Raw genomic sequence first — 10,682 nt, forward strand, 5'->3', positions numbered from 1 at the left:
CTATGGGGCTGTTTGAAGCAAATCGTATGCCCTTTGGACTGCAGAATGCTCCCTCCACCTTTCAGAGACTCATGGCCTGCTGCTTTGGCGATCTGAACTTCACCCACCTCCTAATCTATCTTGATGACCTATCATATTCTCCAAAACCTTTGATGAGCATCTAGAAAGACTGCAGCATGGCTTGAAGTTAAAGCCCTCTAAATGCCAGCTTGTGAGAAAGGAGGTTCAGTATTTGGGTCACTTGGTGTCTGCTGAGGGGATCTGGACAGACCCAGAGAAGATCAGCAGGGTGAAAAACTGGGTGAGGCCCACAAACCCCAAAGAAGTGTTGCAATTCCTGGGATTTGCTGGATACTACAGGCGGTATGTAACTGGGTACTCTACCCTAGCTGCTCCCCTGTACCGCCTAACTGCTGGTGACTCCAGAAAGAAAAAGCGAGGGGGAAAGAAAAGTCTGGCCACCGATCCACCTTTTGTGTGGACAGATGAATGCGAGAAGGCCTTTGAGACCCTAAAAGAAAGGCTGACAAGCGCTCCAGTGCTGGGATATCCTGATTATAGCTTGCCTTTCGTTCTGCAAACGGACGCCTCAGGGGAAGGTCTGGGCGCCGTTCTAGCTCAGGTCCAAGGGGGAGCTGAGAGGGTCATAGCCTTCGCCAGCAGAGGTTTGAGCCCAGAAGAGACAAGGTATCCTGCACACAAACTCGAGTTCCTTGCTCTCAAATGGGCAGTCACAGACAAATTCTACGACCACCTCTATGGGCGTAGGTTCTCTGTCCAGACAGACAATAACCCTCTCAAATATGTTATGTCCTCAGCAAAGCTGGATGCTACAGGCCAGCGGTGGGTGTCTAGGCTGGCTGCTTTGGATTTTGATGTCCAGTATCGGAGGGCACAGAGCAACACAAACGCTGATGCCCTCTCTTGCATGTCTAACCAGGAGGTCACGCACATCCTACAGACATGCCCTCAGTGGGTGGGTGTCAACGAACAGGGGTATGGTGTGAGACAGGCTACCCAGGATACTCAAAGCCTCATTGGCCATGGCACGTCTGCAGGGGAGGAAGTTGAACTCGGCCCCCCTATATCCACTGAGCCTTGCAGGGATGTGGGGATGGAATCCTTGCCCACCATGACCAAACAGGAGATCCGTGCAGGGCAGAAAAAAGACCTTGTTATTGGCCCTGTCTTGCACTATAAGAGTATGAACCAGAAACCAAGCCGCAGTGAGCGGATCAGTGGTGGAGGGCACGTGCGTCTTCTCTTAAAGGAGTGGAGAAGGTTAGTGGTAAGGGATGGCGTCCTGTACCGCTGCATCCAAGACAGCCAAAGGGGAGTAGTTGAGCAATTGGTGCTACCAGAGGATTTGTGTATATCAGTCAAGACTGCTCTCCACGATGACTCAGGCCACCTTGGTTTTGAGAGCACCATGATAAGGGAGAGATTTTATTGGCCACGGATGTTTCAGGAAATCAAGGCTTGGTGCGAGCAATGTGAGAGGTGCTGCCTTAGAAAAACTCAGGGCCCCCCTGGTCAGTATCCACAGCAGTGCCCCCTTGGAGCTAGTTTGTGTGGAGTTTTTGACTCTTGAGAAATCAAAAGGTGGTATCGAAAATGTCCTCGTTGTCACTGACCATTTCTCACGCTATGCGCAAGCATACCCCACTAAAGACCAAACAGCCAGCACAGTCTCTAAGGTGCTGTATAGAAACTTTTTCTGTCGGTTTGGCTTCCCAGCGAAATTGCATGCAGACCAAGGGCGCAATTTTGAAAGTGCTGTGGTGAAGGAGCTTTGTAAATACACCGGCATCACTAAGACCCACAACACGCCCTATCCCACAGGGCAACGGGACAACTGAACGGTTTAACCGCACCCTCATGAACATGCTGGGGACGCTAGAACCTCACCTGAAGCCCCGGTGACACGAATGACCAATATGAATTGGGCGTCCGTGGCTCAGGGGGTTGGGAATCGCATCTGTAACCGGAAGGTCGCCGGTTCAATCCCTGGGCTCTCTGTCCTGGTCGTTGTGTCCTTGGGCAAGACACTTTACCCTACTTGCCTACTGGTGTTGGCCAGAAGGGCCAATGGCGCGATATGGCAGCCTCGGTTCTGTCAGTCAGCCCCAGGGCAGCTGTGGCTACAACTGTAGCTTGCCTCCACCAGTGTGTGAATGTGAGAGTGAAGGAATAGTGGTGTTTCTGAGTAGCTTATTTGCTCAACAATTTAATTAACAACTTTTAAATACATTCTTTTTCATAGTATAATCTTCACTTGCTTCATCCGAAGCACACTTTCTGTGTACTCACTACCTAATTTATAGCCAAAGTATTCACTCACTGTCTCTGTACTGTTTCGCTAGCTCAGCTTAGCTTAGCTCGTAGCCGACTCGTTAGCACCATGGCTACTTCACCTGTCCCTCCTGCACTTTCTTGCTCATTGTGTCAGATGTTTAGTTACTCCTCGGCCTCCTTTAGCAGTAATGATATCTGTAACAAATGTAGCATATTTGCAGCTCTGGAGGCCAGGATTACTGAATTGGAGACTCGGCTTCGCACCCTTCATTCACTCATAGCTAGCCAGGCCCCTGTAGCTGGTGCAGCCGAAGATAGCGTAGGCCCCGCTAGCTGTTCCCAGCAGACCCCAAGCAGCTGGGGAAAGAGGGCGGCTGGGTCACGGTGAGGAGGAAGCATAGTCCTAAACAGAAGCCCCAGGTACACCACCAACCCGTTCATGTGTCTAACCGTTTTTCCCCACTCGGCGACACACCCGCCGGGGGTCAAACTCTGGTAATTGGTGATTCTGTTCTCAGACATGTGAAGCTAGAGACACCGGCAACCATAGTCAATTGTCTTCCAGGGGCCAGAGCAGGCGACATTGAAGGAAATTTAAAACTGCTGGCTAAGGGTAAACGTAAATTCAGTAAGATCATAATTCACGTCGGCAGTAATGACACCCGGTTACGCCAATCGGAGGTCACTAAAATCAATATTGAATCGGTGTGCAACTTTGCCAAAACAATGTCAGACTGAGTAGTTTTCTCTGGTCCCCTCCCCAATCAGACCAGGAGTGACATGTTTAGCCGCATGTTCTCCTTAAATTGCTGGCTGTCTGAGTGGTGTCCCAGAAACGATGTGGGCTTCATAGATAATTGGCAAACCTTCTGGAGGAAACCTGGTCTTGTTAGGAGAGACGGCATCCATCCCACTTTGGATGGAGCAGCTCTCATTTCTAGAAATATGGACAAATTTATTAAACCCCCCAAAATATGACTATCCAGAGTTGGGACCAGGAAGCAGAGTTGCAGTCTTACATGCCTCTCTGCAGCTTCTCTCCTCCTGCTACCCCCCAAAAACCCATCTCCATAGAGACTGTGTCAGCTCCCGAACAGACAAAAAACAAACTAAAAACCAGCAACAAACAACTTAAACATAAACAATTACAAAGAAAGAACAATAAAGTATCCACATCTGAACCAAAGAGTAAAACAGTGAAATGTGGATTATTAAATATTAGGTCTCTCTTCTCCAAGTCTCTGTTAGTACATGACTTAATAATTGATCAACAAATTGATTTACTCTGCCTTACAGAAACCTGGTTGCAGCAGGATTATTATGTTAGTTTAAATGAATCAACACCCCCGAGTCATTCTAACTACCAGAAACCTCGAAGCACAGGCCGAGGGGGAGGTGTGGCAGCAATTTTTCACACCAGCCTATTAATTAATGAAAGACCAAGACAGACTTTTAATTCATTTGAAAGCCTGATGCTTAACCTCGTCCACCCCAGCTGTAAAACTCAGAAACCAGTCTTACTTGTTATCATCTATCATCCACCTGGGCCTTACACAGAGTTTCTGTCTGATTTCTCAGACTTTAATCTAATTTAGTTCTGAGCTCAGATAAAATAATTATTGTGGGTGATTTTAACATCCATGTAGATGCTAAAAATGACAGCCTCAACGTGGCATTTAGTCTGTTATTAGACTCAATTGGTTTCTCTCAAAATGTAAAAGAACCCACCCACCACTTTTATCACACTCTAGATCTTGTTTTAACATATGGCATAGAAACTGAACATTTAACAGTGTTTCCTGAAAACCCTCTCCTGTCTGATCATTTCCTGATAACATTTACATTTACAATAATTGATTACACAGCGGTGGAGAGTAGACTTTATCAAAGTAGATGTCTTTCTGAAAGCGCTGTAACTAAGTTTAAGAATATAATCCAGCCACTGTTATCATCTTCAATGCCCTGTACCAACATAGAGCAGAGCAGCTATCTGAACGCTACTCCAACAGAGGTCGATCATCTTGTTAATAATTTCACCTCCTCACTACGTACGACTCTGGATACTGTAGCTCCATTGAAAACTAAGGTCTCTAATCAGAAGTACCTGACTCCGTGGTATAATTCTCAAACACGTAGCCTAAAGCAGATGACTCGTAATCTGGAGAGGAAATGGCGTGTCACAAATTTAGAGGATCATCATTTAGCCTGGAGAAATAGTTTGCTGCTTTATAAGAAAGCCCTCCGCAAAGCCAGAACATCTTACTATTCATCACTGATTGAAGAAAATAAGAACAACCCCAGGTTTCTCTTCAGCACTGTAGCCAGGCTGACAAAAAGTCAAAAAGTCAGAGCTCTTTTGAGCCAACCATCCCTTTAACGTTAACTAGTAATGACTTCATGAACTTCTTCACAAATAAAATTTTTATCATTAGAGAAAAAATTACCAATAATCATCCCACAGATGTAATATTATCTACAGCTACTCTTATTACCATTGATGTTAAGTTAGACTCTTTTTCTCCAATTGATCTTTCTGAGTTAACTTCAATAATTACTTCCTCCAAACCATCAACGTGTCTTTTAGACCCCATTCCTACAAAACTGCTCAAAGAAGTCCTACCATTAATTAATTCTTCGATCTTAAATATGATCAACCTATCTCTAATAATCGGCTATGTACCACAGGCCTTCAAGCTGGTTGTAGTTAAACCTTTACTCAAAAAGCCATCTCTAGACCCAGCAGTCTTAGCTAATTATAGGCCAATCTCCAACCTTCCTTTCATATCAAAAATCCTTGAAAGAGTAGTTGTCAAACAGCTAACAGATCATCTGCAGAGGAATGGTTTATTTGAAGAGTTTCAGTCAGGTTTCAGAGCTCATCACAGCACAGAAACAGCTTTAGTGAAGGTTACAAATGATCTTCTTATGGCCTCTGACATGGACTCATCTCTGTGCTTGTCCTGCTAGACCTTAGTGCAGCATTCGATACTGTTGACCATAATATCCTATTAGAGCGATTAGAACATGCTGTAGGTATTACAGGTACTGCACTGCAGTGGTTTGTATCATATCTATCTAATAGACTTCTGTAACCGGAAGGTCGCCGGTTCGATCCCCGGGCTCTCTGTCCTGGTCGTTGTGTCCTTGGGCAAGACACTTTACCCTACTGGTGTTGGCCAGAGGGGCCGATGGCGCGATATGGCCGCCTCGGTTCTGTCAGTCTGCCCCAGGGCAGCTGTAGCTACAACCGTAGCTTGCCTCCACCAGTATGTGAGAGTGAATGAATAATGGCATTGTAAAGCGCTTTGGGTGCCTTGAAAAGCGCTATATAAATCCAATCCATTATTGTTATTACTCCAATTTATACATGTAAATGGAGAGTCCTCTTCACACACTGAGGTTAATTATGGAGTTCCACAGGGTTCAGTGCTAGGACCAATTCTGTTTACATTATACATGCTTCCCTTAGGCAGTATCATTAGAAGACATAGCATACATTTTCACTGCTATGCATATGACACCCAGCTCTATCTGTCCATGAAGCCAGATAACACACACCAATTAGTTAAACTGCAGGAATGCCTTAAAGACATAAAGACCTGGATGGCCGCTAACTTTCTGCTTCTTAATTCAGATAAAACTGAGGTTATTGTACTTGGCCCTGAAAAGCTTAGAAATATGGTATCTAACCAGATTCTTACTCTGGATGGCATTACCTTGGCCTCCAGTAACGCTGTGAGGAACCTTGGAGTCATTTTTGACCAAGACATGTCCTTCAACGCACATATTAAACAAATATGTAAGACTGCTTTCTCCCATTTGCGCAACATCTCTAAAATTAGAAATATCCTGTCTCAGAGTGACGCTGAAAAACTAGTTCATGCATTTATTACTTCCAGGCTGGACTACTGTAATTCATTATTATCAGGATGTCCAAATAACTCACTGAAAAGCCTTCAGCTAATCCAAAATGCTGCAGCAAGAGTACTGACAGGGACTAGGAAGAGAGCGCATATTTCTCCTGTTTTGGTTTCCCTTCATTGGCTTCCTGTTAAATCCAGAATTTAATTCAAAATCCTGCTCCTCACATACAAGGTCTTAAATAATCAGGCCCCATCTTATCTTAATGACCTTGTAGTACCATATCACCCTATTAGAGCACTTCGCTCTCGCTCTGCAGGTCTACTTGTAGTTCCTAAAGTATTTAAAAGTAGAATGGGAGGGAGAGCCTTCTGTTTTCAGGCCCCTCTTCTGTGGAACCAGTTTCCAGTTTGGATTCGGGAGACAGACACTATCTCTACTTTCAAGATTAGGCTTAAAACTTTCCTTTTTGCTAAAGCATATAGTTAGGGCTGGACTAGGTGACCCTGAATCCTCCCTTAGTTATGATGCAATAGACGTAGGCTGCCGGGGGATTCCCATGATGCATTGAGTTTTTCCTTTCCAGTCACCTTTCTCACTCACTATGTATTAACAGACCTCTCTGCATTGAATCATATCTGTTATTAACCTCTGTCTCTCTTCCACAGCATGTCTTTTATCCTGTCTTCCTTCTCTCACCCCAACCAGTCGCAGCAGACGGCCGCCCCTCCCTGAGCCTGGTTCTGCCGGAGGTTTCTTCCTGTTAAAAGGGAGTTTTTCCTTCCCACTGTCGTCAAAGTGCTTGCTCATAGGGGGTCATATGATTGTTGGGTTTTTCTCTGTATCTATGAAGCGCCTTGAGGCGACTTTTGTTGTGATTTGGCGCTATATAAATAAAATTGAATTGAACTATAAATCCAGCTTGAGGTGTTTATGTAAACACTGAAACAGGTTTGCTTGCTGCAAACATTCACACTGGATCCTACATTAAAGAACTCTGGTACTCCGGCTTCCTCCCACAGTCCAAAGACATGCAGTAAGTGGGGTTGGGTTAATTGGTGACTCCAAATTGCCCATAGGTGTGAATGTGAGTGCGAATAGTTGTCTGTCTCTATGTGTTAGCTCTGCAATAGACTGGCAACCTGTCCAGGGTGTACCCTGCCTCTACCCTGGTAGCTGGGATAGGCTCCAGCCCCCCTGCGACCCTGACAAGGAGAGAATGGATGGATGAGTGGAAGAAAGAAATGATGGGTGACAAAAATCTTTTTTTTTTTTTTTTTAGATCCAGGAAGATACAGAACGGATAATATTTTATAAAGTACGTCAGTTATCTTTAAAAGGGAACACAATGATGCTTTTGGTAACTTACCACCATCTGCTGAGCTGTGATACAACTTCATACGCTCTCATTTATCTTTCAGATAAAATCCCCTGAATATTGTTGAAAGACTCAAAAATGTTGTCAAAGTAACAAGATTGCGTTTTAGGTTTTATTAGTCCAAATATTCTAAAGATTTAAGCTAATAAAACCTAAAAGACTTAAAAGCAAGTCTTTTTGTGTATTAAACACATTATTTCATTCAAATAACTTAAACTAACAGCTTCAGAGGGAATGTTTTAATGGTAGATCATTTCCACATGACAATGACACAATTAAAAATGTTCTCACGTCAACCTTTTTCCACAGTTTTCCCTTAAGGTAAGCTGGATTTAAACAGGTTATTTTTTGCACCTTCCTACCATTCATGTAACACTTTTCCATGTAAGAAAATACAGCATTTTAAAACATATTTGGCAATACAGAAGCAAACCCAGTAAGATTTCCTCCACAAAGAAATTTAATAAACCTTTTATGCTGACACGTGGATATCCTAGCCCTCCAACCCCCCAACATTTTTTTTTTACTAAAACAACCCAGAATGTTAACAGTCTATACAGCTAAAGGGCATAATTAATTCTGAAAAAACATTACAATCTTATCATTGGAACAGTGTGTTTTCTGCTAACAAACATCTCCTAACTAAGCAAGATAAAGATAATTACATAGTGGAGTAAGGAAAAAAGGAACGGCCATTTCTGAATAGAGTTTCGTACTGATACCAGGTATCAAATCTTTAGGAATTACCAATTAAGCAAATTTCATCCTAAGGAAGGCAAGCACAAGTGCCTGTTGCAGTTCTTTGTTTTACAAGGCTATTTACTGTTGCTTGTCTTTGGCTCAAGGCCTAGTGATCAAACAGAAGGCACTTTCATTGGCATTGGTGATGCAACTAACATGGCAGTTTTACCTCAGGGCCTAAATGAAGATTTGTGAGAATGTAGCAAAGATTATGCCTTGACCTTGATTTTAGAGTTACATCATCAAGGAAATGGTGATCCTTTTACCTGGCAAAGATTTCCCAAACTTTTGAATAAACATCCATCAAATTTCTTTCTTGTAGTTTTAAAGTAACTTTACACAAATGGTGTAATGGGCTTTCATGACTGGAATCTTAGATATTGTACGCTTCTCAGTTCTATATCAGTATTCACAGGAACCATACTTTTTAACTAGCAATCTGTCAGTTATTTAAATTAAAAAAAAAAAAAAGACTTCTATGGATTCACTTGCACAAAACTTGTGAGCGTGCAGAAAAAGGATAAAAGAGTGTGGTTGGTAACCTCGTCCAGTGCTGAGATGAAAAACAACCTGGCATAAGCCAGGAAATACTGTAGATAGGGAAGTTCTTACCGAAGATGTACTATGAGACACTAACATTTAAAGGACTTGAATGGTATTCGCTTCTTTTTTTTGCTACTTTACCACCAATCACATTTACAGAACTGGCAACCATTTTTCAAAGCAAACCAATATTTGAATGAGGTCTCCTATTCCAGGCAGCCACTCATCTCCATTCTGTTTTATGCAGCATGGAAATTCAATTTTCACCAGTTTTCATACTGGCATAAGGGAAACCTAAAATTCCATTATTAGCATGACCCAAGTGGCTAGAGGTGATTGGGTTCTGGGTAATTGATCCATTTTGAATCTTGCTTTAAAAACTTTAAGAGCATCATCAGATACCATCAAAATCAAAGTGAAGTCTATATTAAAGTGGCCCCATATGCTCTTCTCTTGGACTCCATTAGAGTAGCTTTGTGTGACTTATAGTTCAAAATGATCCTCATTTATCTTAGCCCCTTAGTTCATCCATATGTTCAGGATCCCTCTGCCCTCATGAACAGAAGGGTTGAACCAAGTGTGTGGATCTTCTGCGCTCATCGTCCGGACCATCAGACTGAGACGGCCACATTAGAGAATGCCACTCTCATTCATACCATAAAGAGTCAAGAGTGGGAAAATGACCCGACACCGGCTCTTTAGAGCAGTCTGAAACCTGAGCTTTTGTCTCACAGAGATTACTTGTACATTGACCTCATTATTTAAAACTTTGGCCACGTTTAATACAAGCATCCACCACTGTAACAGTGTTAGCATCACAGGTCCATTTTAAGCTAGTAGGCCCACACTGGACATGCCCAAAAAACAAATCTCAACATGACTGTAAAGGATTAAATAATCATCATTTCACAAAGAAACAAATGTCTGCCTGGAATGCAGGAAAAACTATAAGAAATTATTATAAAGTGTACCTTGGAAAACAGAGGCGTAGTAAATGAGTCCCAACATGCAAGAACAGAAATTATTTCACCAAAAAAAAGAAAAAGGGATCACCTGAATTTCCATTTTCATACACAACCAATGACTTTGTGATTTATCACATCACCAGTAGTAAATCACTAAAATGACTTGTGACTATGACAGTTGCTATCAACACTTGAAAACCCTCAGAACGATGGAACAGCTTTGTACGAGACCCTGAATTATACTACAGAGGAATGGAGAGGATCAGGGATGAAACTATCAACAGGCTGCTTTAAGACCACAGATGAATCACATTATTACACTTTTTATGACTCTTACTGATCTTTGACAGTGGGTGCAAGATTGTCCGATGGCCAACATATGCTAAAAGCCAGGAGATGGTGTACCGTGCACGTGACAAACAGGATACTTAACAGTGGACAGCAGTCTGGATGGAAGGGTGATGATGGTTCTACTCCCTCGTTTCACTACATGCTGCGCTCGCCTTCTCCATGTCTGCTTAGACCTTCCAATGGTGGATTAGAACAAACAACAGTGATCAGGTTATCTTTTTCTACTGGAACAAAACCCAAGTAACCACCCGTGTGGTTAACACGCTGCTTGGTTTTCTTACAGATCTCCCACCAATCACAAAGTAGTGCATTTTCCAAGTTTTGTTCACATCCTGCAAATGAACTGTAACTCAGCTTGGCAAGATCACTGTTACTGTTCAAGTGATATCACATGTATACAAAAGCCCAATGAACATTAATGAAGTGGGAACAGAAAAATAAAGAGTTGCTTCTGCCACTAGGCCGCTCCTTGCCCTTGAACAATCACAGTGTAGCAGGCTTTGCTACCTTTATGAGCCTATTAGGGAGAGAGAAACACTTTACTGGTA

This window comes from Rhamphochromis longiceps, linkage group LG10 (assembly GCF_057381845.1).
Source record: "Rhamphochromis longiceps isolate RC_006_pf linkage group LG10, R_longiceps_female_GT1.1, whole genome shotgun sequence".
NCBI classification, from domain to species: Eukaryota; Metazoa; Chordata; class Actinopteri; order Cichliformes; family Cichlidae; genus Rhamphochromis; species Rhamphochromis longiceps.